Genomic DNA, 21,801 nt, shown 5'->3' on the forward strand with positions numbered 1-21,801 from the left:
TCACTTTCAGTGATTCCCTGGCATTCTCTGCTGCCCTTCTGCATACAATGCTCATAACCGAAGCCAGCCCCCTCACCTCAGCTCAGGATCCCATGCCTCCCACCTTCTCAGGGGCTTTGTTCCTGCAACGATCACTTCTTTCCCCTGAACCATCAACTGCTCCCTCTATGTTGGATCATTCCCCAAGCTAAGGTGAAATTCACCTTCTTCCCCCATGTCCTTGTGTAGTTACTAACATATTTATCTGCTGCCATTGAAAGCAAAACTGCATCAACATAAACAACTGACTGCATTGGAGTCAATTTTCAAAATTATCTGGAAAGGAAAACGAATCAGAACAGCCAAAACAATTCTGAAGGATAACTTTGGGGAACTCATGCTGCATAATGTCAAGATTCACATTAATTATCTTATTTATTTATTATTTTATTAATATGATTTTTAATTATCCAGCCCCATATGTCAATTATGTTAATTCTATAGGAATCAAGACAGTGTGCTATTGGAGAAAAAAATGAACAGATCAGAATAGAGTTCAGCAACAGACTCACAGACATAGTAAAACTGATTTTCAGAAAAGGTGCAAAGGCAATGGACAAAAATTGTCTTTTCAAGAAATTGTGTTGTTTTCCTCGTGCTTCTTGGCCACTACATTCATTGTTTTTTTATTCCCCTGTGTCCCTTCCCTTTGTTTATCCTTTGCACTTCAACTGCTCTTCTGTTTAAAGGTCTGTCTGTCCCACCACAGTGTGACAGCCCCCACAGCAAGTACCACGTGTTGTTGGTCTTCCCATTTCCAGCATCCCAGATATTTCCTGTAATGTGGCAGGCATCAATCATTGTCTATTGAATTGATTAATCAATCTTCTGTAATGATCTTAACAGAAAATCACCTCCTCTGTTTTGGACTCATTATTGGAGATGGTGTGTTTCTAGGCACCTTACATATGGTGTTTGGTTTTGTGCCAGACACTCTAGGGTAATGGCTCTGCCATGGTGTCCTGGAGCTCTTGCAGGTCACCATATAGATCACATAGGCAAAGCCAGGCTGCAGGCTAACCTGAGTCTTGGCAGAATACCTCGAATCTCGTTGGAGCAAAGGGAGATATGCAGCATGGTGGGAGCTGCCACAGGTACTTTCTCACCAGCTGCCTATCTTCTTGAAGGCCAACACAAGGCCATTCTTCATTCTTCTTCATAGTTTCAGTTAACCACAGGCCTTTCCTCGTCTTAGGGTACAGTTGTAAAGTATAAAAGTGCTCACTGTCTTAGGGTATGTCTGTGGGCTCCTCATAGGCAGAGAGATCGACCATCTGTGCTGTCACTGAGTACCTCCAAATTAGCATCATACTATGGGACATGATGCTGTTCTTGCTTTTGCTGTGTCTTCAAGCAGTCAACCACTGGGATCCATTTGGGCTCATTGTCTCCCTATTGGCCAAATCTATGGATATGTGACAAGCCAAACTAACAGCTGCAGTGGTGATCCTTGTGGCCCTGTCCACCACCACAGGGCTGCTTAGGGAATGCTTGAGCACTTGACACAGTATTGTATTCAGTTGTGTGTGGTATCGCCTGACCAGAATATTGGCCTATTCTTCATGGCATCACACACAGCAAACAAGTTTTCAGCATGTACTATTGACTTAGGGTTGGCCTTGTCACACCTTGGTTATTTACAAATGAACTTTAGAATTGATGCCATGTCTGACATCAGCTACACTGCTATTTAATTAACATAACTTATTTAAATCGAATAAGTTTCTGAACTGATATTCATTTAAAAAGGTAAGTAGATATCCCTGCTTGACATTCAAAAGCAGTTATCATATACTAGAGATGTAATTGTAAAGAAAACTGGAATGAAAAAAATTTGAAATTTTAAAGGAAAAAAGGAAATATAACTAGTAAACCAAATTTATCTACAATGTAATGCCTACTTGGTATGTTATTTCATTGATTCTTCATAGGAATAATTTAGTGTAAATATTCTCATTTCTAATTTAGAAATGGGGAAACTGTCCCAAAGAATATAAGTATCTTGCCCGACACTTCAATGCCAGTGTGTGAGAGGCAGGAGGGAAACCCATGGCTACTTCATGCCATAGCCTGTAAAGCAACAGTGTAGGTAGACCCAAGGCATCTTGCCTCAGCAAGTTGCCCTGGTTACTTTCCCGTTTCTTCTACCTAGGCCCTAATTCTTTCACCCAGCTTTACAGCCTAGGGACTTCTCACATATTTTGTGGCAAATGGGTTACCCCGAGAAAGGATGCAGATGAGGAGACACATAGGGTAAGGTATGTTGGAAGGGGCAAGGAGCTTCCATGCCCTCTGTGGGCATGGTACCCTTCATGTGTTCAGCTAGCTGGAAGCTCTCTCAACCCTGTCCTTTTGGGTTTTGATGTAGGTTTTCATTATGTAGGCGTGATTGATTAAACCGTTGGCCTGCCATTGGTGATCAACTTAACCTTCAGCCCCTCTCCCTTCCCTGAGGGTTGGGGGTGGGGCTGAAAGTTCCAACCCTCTAATCCCCATTCTAGAGCTACCTGTAGGTCATTTAGACAGTGTATGGGTCAGAAGTATCCATAGATTGATCTTTGTTATTGCTTTTCTTCTTCTAGATTTAGGTTTAGTTTGTTCTTGTTTCTCCAGTGCCTGGAGGTGTGACATTAAGTTGTCAATTTGTGCTCTTTCAGACTTTTTAATGTAGGCATTTAGCACTGTAAACTTTTCTCTTAGCAGTGCTTTTGCTGTATCCCAGAGGTTTTGATAACTTCTTTCAATATTATCATTCAATTCCAGGAATTTTTAAATTTTCATCTTGATTTTATTATTAACTCACATATCATTTAAGAGCAGATTATTTAATTTTTATGTATTCATGTAGTTTTTAGGGTTCCTCTTTGGAGTTGATTTCTGGTTTGATTCCACTGTGGTCTGAGAAGATACTTGATATAATTTTGATTTTTAAAAATTTATTGAGACTTGTTTTGTAACCTACCATATGGTCCATTTTGGAGAATGTTCCATGTGCTGATGAAAATAACGTATATTCTGCAGATCTTTGGCAGAATTTTCTGTAAATATTTGTTAAGTCCCTTTGTTCTAGTGTGTCATTTAAGTCCATTGTGTCTGTTGACTTTCTGCCCCTAAAATCTGTCTGGTGCTATCAGTGGTGTCTTCAAGTCTCCCACTATTATTGTTTTGTTTTGCTGTCTGTCTCATTTCTTAGGTCTAGTAGTAATTGTTTTATGAATCTAGAAGCTCCAGTGTTTGATGCATATAACTTTAGGATTCTATTATCTTCTCGTTGATTTAATCCTTTTGTCATTATATGGTGACCATCTTTGTCTTATTTATTTATTTTTTTCTGTTGTTGCTTTGAAGTCTGTTTTGTCTGATATAAGAATAGCTACTCCCGGCCAGTCACAGTGGCTGACGCCTGTAATCCCAGCACTTGGGAGGCCAGGCGGGTGGATTACCTGAGTTCAAGAGTTCAAGACCAGCCTGGCCAACATGGTGAAACCCCATCTCTACTAAAAATTAAAAAAAAATTAGCTGAGTGTGATGGCGGACGCCTGTAAACCCAGCTACTCAGGAGGCTGAGGCAGGAGAATTGCTTGAACCTGGGAGGCAGAGGTTGCAGTGAGCCAAGATCACACTGTTGCACTCCAGCCTGGGCAATAAGAGTGAAGCTCCATCTCAAAAAAAAAAAAATACCTACTCCTGCTTGCTTTTGGTTTCCATTTGCATGGAGTACCTTTTCCACCCTTTTACCTTGAATTTATATGAATCATTCTGTGTTAGGTGAGTCTCTTGAAGACAGTAGATATTTATATTGTGATCTATTATCAATTCTGCCATTCTGTATCTTTTAAGTGGAGGGTTTAGACCATTTACATTCAATGTTAATATTGAGATGTGAGGTACTGTTTTCTTCATCATGTTAATTATTACCTAGATTTTTTTTATCCTTGTGTTATTGTTTTATATGCCCTGTGAGTTTTAAGCTTTCAAGAGGTCCTATTTTGGTGTGTTTTGGACTTTTCTTTCAAGGTTAAGAACTCCTTTTAGCATTTCTTGCAGTGATAGTGCTTGTAGTGCTGGTGACAAATTCCTTCAGCATTTGTTTGTCTGAAAATGACTATACTTCTCCTTCATTTATACACTAGTTTTGTGGGATATAAAATTCTTGGCTGATAGCTGTTCTGTTTAAGGAGGTTGAAGACAGGGCCCTAATCCCTTCTGGCTCGTAAGGTTTCTGCTGAGAAGTCTACTGTTAGTCTGATAGGTTTTCCTTTGAAGATTACTTGCTACTTTTGTCTTGGTGCTCTTAGAATTCTTTCCTTCATGCTGACTTTAGATAGCCTGATGACTGTATAGTTTGGTGAAGATCTTTTTGCAGTGACTTTCACATGATTTCTTTGAGCTTCTTAGATTTGGATATCTAGATCTCTAGCCAGGCCCAGGAAGTTTTCCTCAACTATTCCCTCAAATAAGTTTTCCAGACATTATTTTCTCTTCTCCCTCAGGAACATCAGTTATTCTTAGGATTGACCATTTTACATAATCCCTTATTTCTTGGAGACTTGGTTTATTTATTTCTATTCTTTTTTTTAAATTTTTGCCTGATTGGCTTAATTCCATCTTCCTGGTGCCATGTTATTTCTTCTGTTCTGATGGAAACATTTCTATTCTTTCAATGTAAATAAAAAGTTTGAGGGTACTTCTTTTAAATCGTAAACTTGTGGTTTATAGGCAGAATATCATCGCCCACTTTGGGACATTTTGGAAGTTGCCAAGGACAGCTTTGGTTGTTGGAATGATTGGCAGGGGCTACCAGCAATGGGGGCATAAGGTTACAGGGAGGCAAATGTCTTTTTCCAGAGTCTTAAAACAACTGGACTTTCAATACACGTCAGTCCCTGTAAACTGAGGGAGGCTTCTATGTTGCTTCATCTGTGAAATTAAAAAGACTGTCAATTGAGAAAAATGATGAGATAAATCTCAATCATTTTAGGAGATTTATTTGCATGCCTGGGAAACAGGTCTATGCCTTTCTCCGAAGATGATTTTGAGGGCTCCCAAATTTGAAGAGGAAAGGGCAGGATACTGAGAAGTACACAATTTCATGAAAAAGGGGGGTAGGCAAAAATAGCCATTCATGCTTTTTTGTGGCTCACTGAATCTGCATTTTTTATATAAGATGACATAGACAAATGGGACAGAGGAAAAATGCAGGGAATCTGCATTTTACATAAGATAACATAGATAAAAATGGGGCAAGGGAACAACCAGAAATGCATTTGTGTCTTGTGGGCTGGGGGTGACTGCACCTGTAAAATAAGCTAACAATTTACATTGCCATGGTGAAATTTTAACAGAAACACCTTGAAAGATTTTGCAGCTTACTAGGAATTTCCTTGTGGGCAAAATATGGGAGAGGCAGGTAGCTTTTCATCTTGTAGCCATCTTATTTAGGAACCAAAAGTGGGAGGCAGGTCTGCATGACCCAGTTCCCAGCTTGAATTTTCCGTTTGGCTTAATGAGTTTGGGGTTCCAAGATTTAATTTCCTTTAACATTTCCCCACCCACCGACTTCTTTTTTAAAGTCTTTTGGAGAAAGCATTTTAAAAGGAAATGAGTCTCTGGTCCCAGGTTTTGTCTGATCTCTCATGGCCAGGATGGTTTATTTCTGTACAGGTAGGTCTAGAGTTATCAGGAAAGCTCATTTCTAGAAGGTTGTGAGGTCTCATGTCCTATGGAAAAAAAAATAGGGGGAGGAAGGGAGAAAAACAACAAACAAAAGAACAACTCTAGAAAATTGATATAGGCCACATTACTCTGAAGTCCATACATCAGTAGGCAGGTATAAAAGTGGCTTATGTAAGTAAATAGGGTGCTGTTAATTTCTTCTCACGTTTAGGTTGTCTGGCTTCAATTTGCAGGGCTTTATGAAAGCACAGCTTAGTTTTTGGTGACTAAAAATTAGGAAAAAATGGGAAAAAAAGAAGGAAAAAAATTGAAAACATTATTTTGAAGACTTGTAGCCAAGAGAAAATTAGAATTTGGTCCAAACTGTAGAGAACAATAAAAATTGAAAAACACTGGGCAAGAATAGAAACTAACAATAGGTGTACTATAGTTTTTTTGAAACGTAATTTTTCCTTCTCCAGTTTCCCATTTTTGCTAAGGACAAATCATGGTAAGACTGGTTTACTTTATTACAGTTGACCTAATTATTTGTATATAGCACAGCAAGAATAATTAATTTTTACATAGGCTTTTAAATTGGCTTTGATGGAACTTTGCTCCATAGAAGGAATTTCAGGTAAGACTTTTTTAAAGCTAAGCCCAGCTGTGAATTTGCACCATCAAATATCTATGAGTTGGGTACATTTCCTTCCCTCTTGAGGTTCCAAGATAAACCTGGGGCTTCTGGGCCTGTCAGAAGGTGACATTCTTTACTTAACCACAGGTCAGAAACTCTGTACAGGGACTGTATATGCAAAATATGAGGCCAATTTTTCCAAGAGCTTTATTGGCTCCATAAGTCAAGTTTGACTCCTTAAAGGAAAGCACACCACTCCAGTTAAAGCCTTGGTAAAGTAATCAGTTTCTCCAACTGTATGCTGTTACAAATGGAAACAGATTCTTACTGCACTTTTGCAAATACTGAATTGCTGTAAGTTAAGAATACTTACAAATAGTCCCAAATCAGGTAGAGAAAAACAAATATGGAGATCAGGTAGAGAGAAATAAATATGCTCCAAATTTTTTCATAGGAGTATACTAAATTGTTAAAAGCTGTCAATAGCTCAAAAGAGAAGTTTCAAGACTCTGAAAAACAAAACAAAGGATCAGCAACATTTTAAGCAAAAAGTCAAAAGATTAGTTCAGTCCATGCAGTTAATTCCTGTTCTGTTTGACACTCATGAACATTTTATCTATGAGTCCTCAAAGTTTTTCCTCTACTTTGATGTCACAGTCTCCAAAGTTAACAGAAACCTGCATATAAAACCTGTTAGAGTTTTATAGCTGATTATAAAACCACCTTCTAAAGAAGACCAAAACAACATAATTGCCCATGGATGACCAAAAGTTTTAGGGCAGCCATAGTCAAAGACATAATTGACAAGGACATTTGTTACCTCTGTGGCACACAATAATTTTAACAAAACAATTACAATTATTACTGGTAATGTACACTAAGTCATATTAGAATTATAGGAGTTTCCCATAATTTTAGAACACATACCAATAACATTTATACAAATACAGCCCGAAGAAAACCAAACACCATTTCATATTTGACAGTGCTTCCTGTATAATTTTTACACCGAATAAGCCAAATTATGTAGTTTTTGGACCTTAGGGAACCCAATATCTTAAAGGATTAATTAGGTCAGAAAAAGATATAATTCATAATTTGATTTTCTAAAGCTTGTTAAATATTAAAGGTTTTTTAAACACTTGATATTACAAAATAAGATTACAGGTTATTGTAAAGTCATTCATTCAACCAAAGTGATAACTCAAGGATTTTTAAAAAAGTGAAAACCTTCATTCTTTGAGAGAGGAGACAATTTTCCAAAGAAGAAGCCCTAATAAAAACAGCATGAAGCCAATTAAATTTGTTTTTTAAAATTTTGTAAACAATTTATAAAATTTAATCTTGATTATAAAATATAACTTCCATAAGCCTTTTATAACCTTTATTAAGGAGTTGGTTAATGCTTCAAGAAAACCTTGTTGGCCGGGCACGGTGGCTCACGCCTGTAATCCCAGCACTTTGGGAGGCTGAGGCGGGTGGATCACAAGATCAGGAGATTGAGACCATCCTGGCTAAAATGGTGAAAACCCATCTCTACTAAAAATACAAAAATTAGCCGGGTGTAGTGGTGGGCGCCTGTAGTCCCAGCTACTGGGGAGGCTGAGGCAGGAGAATGGCGTGAACCCAGGAGGCGGAGCTTGCAGTGAGCTGAGATCGCCCCACTGCACTCCAGCCTGGGCAACAGAGCGAGACTCTGTCTCAAAAAAAAAAAAAAAGAAAACCTTGTTAATCTGACACAGGGGTCCATATGCTGGTCTTGCATCAGTGTGCCTTTGACATTAATGATTAATTTAGAGAAAGTGAACTTATTTTATCTTTTAAAATTGACTCTTACAATCTCACATGCCCACCTCTTCTGCAATAGTCCCTGGGCCTTGAGGAGTTGAATGGCTTTAATTTCTGGCATTGTGTCTCAGGAATGCCGTTTATTTTGATTGGCATCTTCTACAGGGCCTGAAGATTAGGCTGTAATTGCTGTCAGTGTTTAAGATTTATCAGGACTTGGTGTTCTTTTTAGAACCAGGAGTTAAAGCCCTATAACTTAATGTCACAAGTACTTTAAAAGCACATACAGAAAGATACAGGGATGTAATAACCTTAACTTAAAAAATTTTAAATCTCAGTTTTTTCCTAAGCAAAATCAAACTTAATAATAATGGCATACAAACTATTTCAATAAAACATAAAATCTGTTAGGCCAGTTTCCAACGGGCAAAAGAAAAAACCTTCAGCAGTGCACAGATTGTTATGTTGGAAGAAAACATTTCCTTTAGACCTTTAAGAAAACATGCCTTTTAAAAGGGAAGAGAAAGCTGAAAAGTGGCGAGATGCAATAAAAGTTGAACTTTGGGTTAAAAAAGTTAAAATCTCTTATAATTCATTAAGAGTAAAGTTGGCTCATGCCTGTAATCCCAGCACTTTGGGAGGCTGAGGAGGGTGGATCATCTGAGGTCAGGAGTTTGAGACCAGCCTGGCCAACATGGGAAAACCCCATGTCTACTAAAAAAATACAAAAATTAGCTGGGTGTGGTGCCACGGGTCTGTAATCCCAGCACTTTGGGAGGCTGAGGAGAGTGGATCATCTGAGGTCAGGAGTTTGAGACCAGCCTGGCCAACATGGGAAAACCCCGTGTCTACTTAAAAAAATAAAAAAATTAGCTGGGTGTGGTGGCATGGGTCTGTAATCCCAGCTACTTGGGAGGCTGAGGCAGGAGAATCACTTAAACCTGGGAGGCAAAGGTTGCAATGAGCCAAGATCGCACCATTGAACTCCAGCCTGGGCAACAGAGTGAGACTCTGTCTCAAAAAAAAAGAGTAAATTAACCCATTAAGAAAGTTTTATTGTTTTAACCAATTATTTAGTGTATAAGTGTTGTTTTACATTAAGCCCAATCTCTAGAAAGAGCATTTTAATTTTCCTTTAATTATAAATAATTTGATAATATAGTTGTTTAAATAAATCCTCTTATTGCGACTTACACAGACCATTCATGACATGCTTTGATTTTCTGGTTTGTTCTGAGCATCCCTCCTCTTAAACAACCAGTCATTTTATTTTAGGACTAAATTTACCATGCAAGAGTCTTTCTCACATAAAATTATTTCTCTTTAATCTTTCTTATGACAAAAAAAACTACTTTATTTTTATAACTTTCTTTACATCTTTTTTACTTCCTGGTTCCTTTACCTTCTTTTACACATAACCTTTAAATAAGCTTCGAATTAGACATAACTTGTTCACCTTTTTAAAAAAGGACACACTTTTTTTGTCAAGAATCTTTTCCTACAATATATTTTTATTGGAAAATACCCAAATAATGAAATATTTATTATTTAATTTAATATAACTTTATATTCTAAATTATGTCATTTGTTTACAAGTATTTACCTCATTACATTTACCAAATTATTTTAATTGTTTACCTGGATTATTTATGAAAACTGTGATAGTCATGATTTAAAGTTCTGAAACCACCATTGCAAAATTATAACTGAGACAGTGAAAAAGATATGACCTAACTAACTCCATCTTGCTTCTAACCTCCAAGCTGTCCTTGTTCATTGCTGGACTTTGGGAGGATAGTTTATAGTTTCACTTTGAAACAAATACAATAACAGTCCTTTTCCAAAACAAACCTCCTTACTGCCTGTGGACTCAACTGCCTAAAGCCACAGGATTAGAAATTATGGTAATTTTACTAAATTCAAGATGCAGCTATTTTTATTAAACCAATATCAATGTCTGATTTATTAAAAATTAAAAAAGTAAAGATTATTCTGGTTTGGGCTGGATTTATTCTTTTGTAACTGCTACGCTAAATTTTGACACTTTGTAGTATTTGGCAGGGATAAGTGTGAAATTGGTTGATTAATAAATGCAACCAAAAAGTAGTGAAACATTGTGTAAACAGCACATAAATACAGAGACATATTAGGCATGCTGATGGAAATACATCTTATAGATTAATAAAGGGCCCCCCTTCTTTTTTCCTATCTTAGACTTTCAGATTCTTAATAACCTGTTTTCCAACCCTAGGCAGTTATTAGCTAAATAGCTTTAAATTTGTATATTAAAGGAAACAACTCATGTGAAAATCAGATAGCAAAATTTACATCATATGGTACAGAGAAAAAAAGTCTGGTGGTGCTAAAGGGAGACACTTTTATTTTTCTTTGAGCCAAATTAAACATAGAATTACAGAAATTTATCATAGGATTGTATAGGGAGACCAATTTTATTTAGGTAAGGATTACCTATCTGTTAACTGGATCTCAGCTTTGGGCAGAGCCCACCAGTCTGAATCCTGGGTCTCCAAAGAAAGAGAGAATAATTTTGAGGTTAGACCACATGATGCTTTTACAGTGCACTTAATTTTTTTTAACAAAGACATTTCTAAGAGTCTAAACTGCACTCTTCCTTAAAAACTCAGGAGTAGTCTCTGTTGCACTAGCTATTAATGAAGAAAACAGAATTCGGTCAACTGAGAAAATAAAAAAAAAACACTTTTGCTCAGAAAAACAAGGTCCTAGGAGAGAAAAAACAAACAAACACAAAAACATGAAGGCCTTTTTTTAAATTTTATAATTATTATACTTTAAGTTTTAGGGTACATGTGCACAATGTGCAGGTTAGTTACATATGTATACAGGTGACATGCTGGTGTGCTGCACCCATTAACTCCTCATTTAGCATTAGGTATATCTCCTAATGCTATCTCCCCCGCTCCCCCCACTCCACAACAGTCCCCAGAGTGTGATGTTCCCCTTCCTGTGTCCATGTGTTCTCATCGTTCAATTCCCACCTATGAGTGGGGACATGCGGTGTTCGGTTTTTTGTCCTTGAGATAGTTTACTGAGAATGATGATTTCCAATTTCATCCATGTCCCTACAAAGGACATGAACTCATCATTTTTTATGGCTGCATAGTATTCCATGGTGTATATGTGCCACATTTTCTTAATCCAGTCTATCATTGATGGGCATTTGGGTTGGTTCCAAGTCTTTGCTATTGTGAATAGTGCCACAATATACATACGTGTGCATGTGTCTTTATAGCAGCATGATTTATAATCCTTTGGGTATATACCCAGTAATGGGATGGCTCGGTCAAATGGTATTTCTAGTTCTAGATCCCTGAGGAATCGCCACACTGACTTCCACAATGGTTGAACTAGTTTCCAGTCCCACCAACAGTGTAAAAGTGTTCCTATTTCTCCACATCCTCTCCAGCACCTGTTGTTTCCTGACTTTTTAATGATTGCCATTCTAACTGGTGTGAGATGGTATCTCATTGTGGCTTTGATTAAAAAAAAAAAAAAAAAAACTACATTAGGGAGTTTGGCTTTATCCTGAGAGCAAAGGGAAGCCATTGGAGAAGATTCAGTCAGTCTTTTAAAAATTAATTAATTAATTTACTTTTTGATTCAGTCAGTCTTGACCTGCCTTGAGGATGTGTGTTTTCCAGTGATCTTCTGATTACAAAGGAAGGGGACAGAGACAGGGAGGTTATTTTATTCACGGATTGTCAATCGGTCAGGATAATTGCAGACTGACCTGGTCATGCACAGAACTTAGGTTCTTTTTGGAAGATAACAGTAACTGCTCAAGAAAGTTAAGTAGGGAAACAGTTACCTACTTGCTTTCCTCCCAACTCAGTCACCATACATGGATAACTGGTTTTAATAAAAGTGAGTCTTAGATCAAATTTGCAACACATTTTTAAAAATAAAAATTCATTTTTTTGAATATAGTTTATACAACTTGTTCTATAACAAGTAATGCGGTTCCAAGTTCTCCATTTTTTTTAGGTACTCAACCACGCCTTTCAACAACACCTTGTATACAATGTTCACTTGAGGCACACTCAGTCTCCTCCAATGGTAATATCTTATATAAGTATAGTATGACATATTTTAAAGTAATTACAAGAACATATATATAGTGTTCAGGAGACATACATAATGTCTTTCCTGCTGTCATTTACTACAATTTAAAATTTATTCTAGCAAAAAAAATTTACTTCATATGGTATTACAAAAAAAAAAATGAAGGCCTTTAAATACAAACAGGCACACATGCACACATACACATACACATCTTGGATGTTAGTTTTTAATTAAGCTTTTAACCATTGAGCTCCTTTTAAAAAATCTTTTAAAATCTCATTACTGTATTTCAGCTAGAACAAATTGCTGCTGTTTCAGAATTACCAAGTATCAAACCAGAAAGGATTTGATTTAGAACCAAACCTAGGTTGTCATGGTGGGGAAAAAAAGAAGGCAGAACCTTAGCTATTGAACTGCAGCATGGTTGGGGGAGAGAGGGGACAGCCATTGCTTTCAGTTTGGCATGGTTAGCAAAAAAATGTGGCTTTGTTATGGTAATAAAGCCCCTTAAATAGTCAAAATCAAAAATCTTTCCTTTTGTTTTTATTTTTCTTTTGCTGGCTGTTTTTCTCCCTGCAGTATACTACCTTTCATTTAGTAGGAATTTAGCCACTTTAGAGGCCTTGTTCCCCATCCTTTGGAACTTTTCTTCAGATTTGATCAAGTCAGGTAGAGTTGGCCAAACCCAGTAGGAAAAAGATGGAAACAACATCAAAAACAGAAACAAACAAACAGCAACAGAAAAACACTTAAGCAAACAAATGAATGAAACAAATTATATGATGACTTGAGTGCTCTAATGGTAAGGAGAAATTAAGACCAGCTGGTTGTTAATCTTAACTTTAGCCAAGACAAACCCCAATTCAGTTACTTACCTAGGGATGGGTCTCAGGCTGTAGACTGCTGTCTACCATCCTAGAAGAAGGAAAAACAAAACCTCATCTTCCATGTTGGAATCGAGCTCAAACTCCATAAATGAGTTGCCTGCCTTCCATAGTTATGGAAAGAGGAAATCTTGCTTTCGTCATGGGAAGCAAGTAAAACTCCAAAAAAGAGGAGTTGTACAGCAAAATAAACTTTAGATCTCAACCAAATTTTGGGAGATGAGGGATTCTCTGGAGATGGTGCTCTCAGACCTCAGAAAATTGTCCTCTTAGTTTGAGCCATAAAGTTAGCTCATGCTAGTACCAAGCAACAACAGGAGATTTGTCAAAGGTCAGGGGCATCTCTACTCACAATCCTTCCATAGTTACCAAATGTAAACCCCGAATACTGGAGACAGGTCTCAGTTAATTTAGAAAGTTTGTTTTGCTAAGGTTGAGGATGTGTGCCAGTGACACAGCCTCAGAAAGTCCTGGCAACATGTGCCCAAGGTGGTTAGGGCATGGCTTCTTTTTATACATTTTAGGGAGACATGAGACATCAATCAATATATGTAAGAAGTACATTGGTTCCATCTAGAAAGGCGGGGACAACTTGAAGCATGGAGGGGGCTTCCAGGTCACAGGTAGGTGAGAGACAAATGGTTGCATTCTTTTGAGTTTCGGATAAGCTTTTCCAAACGAGGGAATCAGAATACACATCTATCTCAGTGAGCAGAGGGATGACTTTGAATAGAGTGGGAGGCAGGTTTGTCCTGAGCAACTCCCAGCTTGACTTTTCCCTTAGCTTAGTAATTTGGGGGCCCCAAGATTTTCCTTTCACAGTATAAAACCAAGCTGTGCCCTGCCCACCTTGGGCACATGTCGTCAGGACCTCCTGAGGCTGTGTCATGGGTGTATCCTTAACCTTGGCAAAATAAATTTTCTAAATTGATTGAGATTTGTCTCAGACACTTTTTGGTTTATAAGATAAACAGGAACAGGCAAATTTGAATATACTGTTCCATATCTTTTTAGTCAGTGTTGTAGTCCTGAGACTAGATCAGTCCAGTTAAACAGCTATATCCATTAGGAGGTGACATTGCAAATGGACAAGGCTTCTATATGTCATGAAGACAAACATACTTTTAATAAGAGGCATTTCTATAGAGACAGAAGAGAAACAAACATTAATGTTGAGCACAATTTATCCAGACATCTTTAGTCATAGAGGAGGAAGGTGAAAAGAGCCAAGCACATTCCTCAGCCCCGGGCTCAAAACAAACAAGCCCAGTACAAACACATCCCATCCTCCCATCCCACCACATATCACCATATATCTCTTAAACTTCCCCCGGGCTCAAAACAAACAAGCCCAGTACAAACACCACCAGGAAAGTCTCCGATAAGGGGACAGATGAGGGGACAGCCGTTCAAAGTTTTACTGAAAGAGCGGGAACCAAAAGAATTCCTTTGTTCCCCTGTAACTTTCAGGCTATAAAAAAGCAAACACTCGCATTGTTCGGGGCCCTCTTGTATGCTGTGGAATGGAGGGACCAGGTTCGAACTTGTAGTAAAGATCCTTGCCGCTTGGCTTTGACTCTGGACTCTGGTGGTCTTTTTTGGGGGACTAACGGTCTGGGCATAACAAAGGCAGTGACAATCTGACACTTTTTTTCTGGCCTATATTACAAGGCACAAGCTTCAGCTTGCAGGGCCTCAGTAAAGAGGGAGTAGCAATTTCATTGAGGAAAAGTCAGAAAAATAAAAGAAACATTTGAAAGCATTAGGACGGGGATTGTAGCCCTGAAAGAATTCAGGATTCAGTCCAAATTGTGTAACCACCCAATGGGTTCTTGCCCAAATTACAAGTCCAAATTACTTGTCCAAATTACACAATTCCAAATTGTGTAACTTGCCCACTGCCTAGACAGAGCCAATTTATCAAGACAGAGGAATTGCAATAGTAAAAGAGTAATTCACGCAGAGCTGGCTATGTGGGAGACTGGAGTTTTATTATTACTCACATCAGTTTTCCTGATAATTTGGGGATCAAAGTTTAAGGATAATTTGGTGGGTAGGAGGTCAGTGAATCAGGAGTTCTGATTGGTGGGGTCAGAGATTAAATCACAGGGAGTTGAAGCTGTCCTGTTGTGCTGAGTCAATTCCTGGATGGGGCCCACAAAACCAGATGAGCCAGTTTATCTGGGTGGTGCTAACTGGTCCATCGAGTACAGGGTCTGCAAAATATCTCAAGCTCTGATCTTAGGTTTGACAATAGTGATGTTATCCCCAGGAGCAACTTGGGGAGGTTTAGAATCTTGCAATCTCCAGCTGCATGACTCCTAAACCATAATTTCTAATCTTGTGGCTAATTTGTTAGTCCTGCAAAGGCAGTCTAGTCCCCAGGCAGGAAGGGGATTTGTTTTGGGAAGGGACTGTTATCCCCTTTGTTTCAAAGCTAAACTGTAAACTAAGTTCCTCCCAGTTAGTTCAGCCTACACTCAGGAATGAACAAGGACAGCTTAGAAGTTAGAAGCAAGACGGAGTTGCTTAGGTCAGATCTCTGTCACTGTCTCAGTTATAATTTTGCAATGGTGGCTTCAGTTGCAGAAAATAATAAAAACTCAAAAACAGTGGATGAGACTAAAATCTACCAACAGGTATACTACAGTTTTTTTCTGAAACATAATTTTTCTCTCTCCAGTTCCTGCTTTTACTAAAGACAAATCACAGTAGGACAAATTCATTTGCAAAATAAGTTTTAGTTTTATTATACTTGGCCTGAGTATTTGCATAAAGTCAGCATATTATTTGCCATTATAGGCTGTTTTAAAATTTGGCTTTGCTTGCAGATTAGACTTCAAAACCTTGAGCCCAGCCATGGATTTATCTGTGCCTACAAATACTTGTATTAATTGGGTAAATTCCACACCTTGTAGTCCCAAGGTAATTTGGAACTCCTGGGCCTGTCAGAAAGTGACACTCTTTACTTACCACAGGTCAGGAACCCTGTACAGGGACTGTGTAGACAAGATATGAGGCCAGCTTTCCCAAAGGGTTTTTATTGGCTCTATAGATCAACTTTGTTTCAATCTATTTATGTCTGAAAGTATGCTATTCCAGTCAAAGCCTGGGTAAAATAGCCAGTGTCTCCAATTGTGTCCTGTTACAAAAGAAAACAGGTATTTATTGAACATATGCAAATAACTTTACCACCATAAATTAAGTATACTTATGAATAGTTTCCAAATTCTGGAGAAATCAGCTAGATCGAAAGAAATATGCTTCAAAGTTTGCTCACAGGAGTTTACTTTAGCCAATTGTTAAAATCTATAAATAGTTAAAAGGAGATAAAGGTTTTCTGAACTCTGAAAAACAAAAAATTAGCAATGTTTCCAACAAAAAGCCATAAAAGGATTATTTTAGTCTTCCATTAGTTCAGTCTATGTAATTAACTCCTGTTCTGCTTGATATTCATGAACACATTAGCTCTCTATGGGAGTCTTGGAAGTTTTTTTCCTCTATTCTAGTGTCACAATCTCCAAAGTTATCAGAAACATGCATTCAGGAGCACCTGTCATAGTTGTATAGCTGGTTATGAAACCACCTTGAAAATAACCAAAGCGAAACAATTGCAGATGACAAAAGCCTCAGAACAGCCATGATAAAGTCTAGTCATCTCTGTGGCACACTGTAGTTTAACATAACGATCATGATTATTACTGATAACATATACTGAGACATAACAGAATTACAAAAATCTTACATTGTTATGGAACACATACCAATAACACATTCATATAAATACACTCTAAAGAAAACCTGATACCATTTCATACTTGACAATGTTTCTTGTACTATTTTAATATACCAAATAAGCCAAATATGTGTCTTTTGGACTTTGGGGTAACTAATATCTAAAAGGTTAACCAGATTTTTAAAAAGGCTTAATTTAGAATTTAACTTTGGAAAGCTTGTCAAATATCAAAGGTTTAAACACTTGCTATTACAAGATAAGATCCCAGATTACTGTAAGTCATTTATTTAGCCAAAATGATAACTCAAAACATTTTTAAAGGCAAAAATCTTTACTCATGGTTAGAGGCGAGACTCAGTTTTCCAAACAGGACCCAATAAAGACAGCAAGAGGCCAAGTAAATCTGTCTCTTTGTTCCTCCCCTCCTTTTTTTTTCTGTCACTTATTCAAAAGGCAAACAAAAATCTTTTATTACATTTTAACATTACATGAAAATCTTGTTTAAAAGAGAAAATCAAATTTCTCCTTTGCATTAGTATATTATTAATCTTAAACCCGATTCTTAATAAAACCCTATAGGATGGGTGCAGTGGCTCACACCTGTAATCCCAGCACTTTGGGAGGCTGAGGTGGGTGGATCGCTTGAGTCCAGGAGTTTGAGACCAGCCTGGGCAACATGGCAAAACCACATCTCTACAAACATACAAAAATTAGCTGGGCGTGGTGGCACATGCCTGTAATCCTAGGTATTTGGGAGGCTGAGGCACGAGAATTGCTTGAACCCAGCAGGCAGAGGCTGCAGTGAGCTATCATACCACTGCGCTCCAGCCTGGGTGACAGAGCGAGACCCTGTCTAAAAAAAAAAAAAAAGACCAAAAAAACCCCGTATAATAAAATCTACACAATCTTACTTGGTTTGACCATGAGGTAAAATTTTCATAAACCTCTTACAACCTTTTACAATTTTCTATTAAACAGCCAATCAATTCTCTAAGAAAACCCTGTTATTCAGTCACATGGGCCCAGGTTCTGACCCAGCATGTATGTGCTTTTATTTCAATATTCAACCTACAGAAAAACTAAATAATCCCCTTCAAATCTTAGCTAACTTGCCCATACCCACAGAGCTTCTTTTACAAGATCAACCCTTCACAAACACTTTGCAGCTTGCTTCAACCTTTAGTTTTGCCTCATTGCTCTTTTAGGCTAGGACAATGCTTTAAAACATCTGAACTAGACAAAATTACATTCCCTTTAACAAAAACCATATTCCCATGCCATCTTATAACCTCCCACCAAAAACATTCTACTTTCCTTCTATACCTTGCATGTAAACCTGTTTTTCCAGTAGTCTCAGATACACGTGTTACAATGTTAACTCTTAGCAGCTTTTACTTTTAGTGAAAAACCTGGTAGGTAAGCAGTTTTAACAATGTATAAGATTGCAGAGCCCATGACTTTTCTCGGCTTAGCCAAGGTAGTTGGCTAACTCCATATACCCCAGGCCTTACCTAGAATCTAATGGCTTTAAAACAGACAAGTCAAACAATTACTAAAAGTCATAGCATTTTATGCCCTTAAAACATCTACCAAACAGTATCTGACTTGCCTAATGTAGACCAAATGTGTGAACTTTGAAGACGTTTTTATTTTACTTTACCAATTATCTTTAAACTTTCTTTATTTTTCAAAGATTATCAGAATCACGTGAACTAAAGGCATTAATGTTTCTATTTTTCCGACATTATGTTTGATTCAAGTGCTTATATTTGTTTAAGCCAATTAACTAGAGCTCTTTTATATAAACATCACACACATAACACATACAGATACACAGAGAGACAGAGAAACAGAATCATGAAAAAAATTCCGTCAACTGAGAAGTTTTTAGAGGGAGAGCAGGAGTTTTAAAACAACATATGTACACAGCCAAATATCAGCTTTAAATAAGTTGATTTCTAACTACAGAGCTCTCAAAAGAAAAATTATTTAAAAATCTTTTATTACCGGATTTCAGCCAGGACAAATGGTCAATATTTACGGCTTTTGAATATTTTTGTACTAAAGTAACTTCCTATGTGAAATTAATAAGCCTTAACTAAGGGGATGACAACCACAGACGCACAAGGTGTCTCCAAAGCGATATTAAGTGATTTTTACAAGATCTAGAATCTCCCCAAAGGTAGTTTAGAGGAAAGAGAATTCAAGGCATGAAATCAGAAGCTGTCCATGGAGTGGAAAAGAATCAATAAATGGCAAAATTCCAAAGGTATTAAACCACAAATGATTCACTCTCAAAGCCAGGAATTGAACCCTGGGCCACCATTGTGAGAGGGCAAAACCTTAGCAGCTGACCTAAGATAAAAGGTGACTGCTATTGTCATTCCCAGAAGGAGCATAGAGCATTTTCAAGCATGCAAAAGATTTTAAGTGCTCAAGAGAATTTTCTAACACTAGCCATGTCATTATTATGCGTCCTCCTTTTAACCTTTTTCTTTTAGTGGTATACTCAGTTCTAATAATAACTCAATCCAAGAAGCTTGTTAAAGTCCAGATGGTAATTTTCTAGGTTTTTACCATATAAGCACGAGGTATTTCCAGAAAGGGGGTAGAGGAGGCATCTTTATGATCCCGAAGAATTCACTCTCAGAAATGAGCTTAAGATAGCAAAATACTACAAAAGCCCCGAAGGGATGAGACCTTTTAAGACAAAAGTCACCCAAGGGCTTGACATTCGGAAGGCAGAATATGCTGACTCATCTCAGAATCCAGGTCTTCTTGGACTGGCCACCTGACATGAACTCGAAAATTCCTGCCTACTGGATGGAGGAGACCAAGAGAGAGTGCCTCCACATGGTCACAAAGTCATGCTCTCAAGGACATAAAACAAGATGAGAGGGAAACCTCATTTGGTTTTTGTTTCAGGGACCCACAGCCACGTTTGTGACCAGTCTGCTGGGTGGGTTTGAACAGTGGGCTGATAAGGGTCCTAGGCCCATGCTGTATCATGCAGTATCTCTCTTTATGACAGAACGACACAGAAAGACAAATTCATAGCACAAATTGCACCAGATTTGCTACAGCCTAAGACTAGCCTCACAAATCCTTTTTAGAGACAGGAATTTTTACGGTTTACCAGTTTGCACAGAGAGAGAGAGAGAGAGAGAGAGACCAAAAGACTTTCTGGTAAGAAATTCTTACCCTTTTGCCAGCATGCCAGGTTCCTGGAGTCCCTTTCCCTGAGTGGCTCTGGTGACCCTGCTTGCCGCACCATAATCACAAAGAAAAATCACCTTTTTCTGTTTCATGGAAGCATAGGCAAAAGCTTCTCAATCTTGCAAGATGCCGCCCAACGGGCTGCATGGGGGAACTGAGTTAACATTTTCCATCCCAGCTGACACAAAATACACATAACAAAACAGACACTGCACCCAATATCGACCTGCCTGTGTTGGTCCTTGTCATCTTTGACCCACTCAAGGTAGGGAGGGATGACCTCTGACCAGGAATTCAATAGGTGGTCTCTGGGCAAGGTAATGAGCAGACAGTCACCCTGAGTCAGGCTTGTTGAGCTTTCTGCTGACAATTCCTTCAGAGCTCACTGAATGTGACCAGACGAATAAGGAAGGTTCTCGGAGTTAGGCCTGCTGGACGTCTGTCAGCAATTCCTTCAGAGATCCCCTCCACAAATACACACAACCAAGAGAAGACAAATGGAAGGCCTTCCAAACCAATATTCCTAACCAAGAATTTTCAAGAGTATTTCTTCCAAACTAACCTCCTAGTCTCCATCTGAGAAATCTCCTTGAAATCCTGCCAGTTGAGGAGAAATCTCTCAAACCAAGACTCTTCCTACTAATTAGGGAGAGCCAGCCAAGACTCCCAAAGGAGCCAAACCAAGCCCTAAGAAAGGAGATGAACTGATCGGGGCGGGGGTGGGGGGGTGGTGGGGAAGGCAGGAGGTGTTGCCAGTGCCTAGAATACCCACCAGACCAGTTTAAAGGTATTTTTCCGGGAACTATTTCTCCACTGCAATCAATCCCAAGCACTATGGGTCAATATCACGTCATCAATAGGGACAGTACCAGAGATGGCCTTCAGTTAAATAAGCGGAGCTCACCTCCGGGTCAATCATACTGGTAGACAGAGGGCTGATGAGCCATAGGCAGGGGATCCTGAAGGAGCCTCCAAATTTGTAACCACCTGAGGGTTTTTCCCCTGCCTGCTGCACAAAGAAAGACCATGATGTTGTAATAGAGAAACAGTTTAATAGACACGAGGCTGGCCATGCCACATGGGAGATGGAGTTAGTAATCAATTCATTCTCCCAGGACAATTTTTAAAAATAATTTCAACTTTCGTTTTAGACTCAGGGGGTACATGTACAGGTTTGTTACCTGGGTATATTGGGTGATACTAAAGTTTGGGGTATGAATGCTTCTGTCATTAAGGTAGTGTGCATAGTACCCAATAGGTAGTTTTTCAGCCCTTGCTCGCCTCCCTGTCTCCCCTGCTCTAGTAGTACACAGTGTGTATTTTTCCCATCTTTATGTCCATGTGTACCCAATGCTTATCTCACACTTATAAGTGAGAACATGCAGTATATGGTTTTCTGTTAACCCAGGACAATTTCAACCACCCATAAAAGACCCCCCAGAAAAGAGCACAGAAAGAGGGGAGGACCAGAAGACTGACACACAGAATGAAGAAACTGATGAGCATTGTCACTGAGTGAGCAGGGCCTCCTAGAGGCTCATCATTGCCCTTTACAAGTGATGCTAGGCTCCAGTGTTCTTTAACAACACAGACTGCATTTCCCAGGGCCTGGGTTGTAGCACTGAGTACTGCTGGAGAAAAACACAGAACATGTTATAACTATTGCACTTTCATTGTCATCATTGTCTCTTAGGATCTCAATGCTAGACAGAAGGCTTTCTTGGTGAATCGGGTCCCTCCCCCAG

This window comes from Pan troglodytes, chromosome X (assembly GCF_028858775.2).
Source record: "Pan troglodytes isolate AG18354 chromosome X, NHGRI_mPanTro3-v2.0_pri, whole genome shotgun sequence".
NCBI classification, from domain to species: Eukaryota; Metazoa; Chordata; class Mammalia; order Primates; family Hominidae; genus Pan; species Pan troglodytes.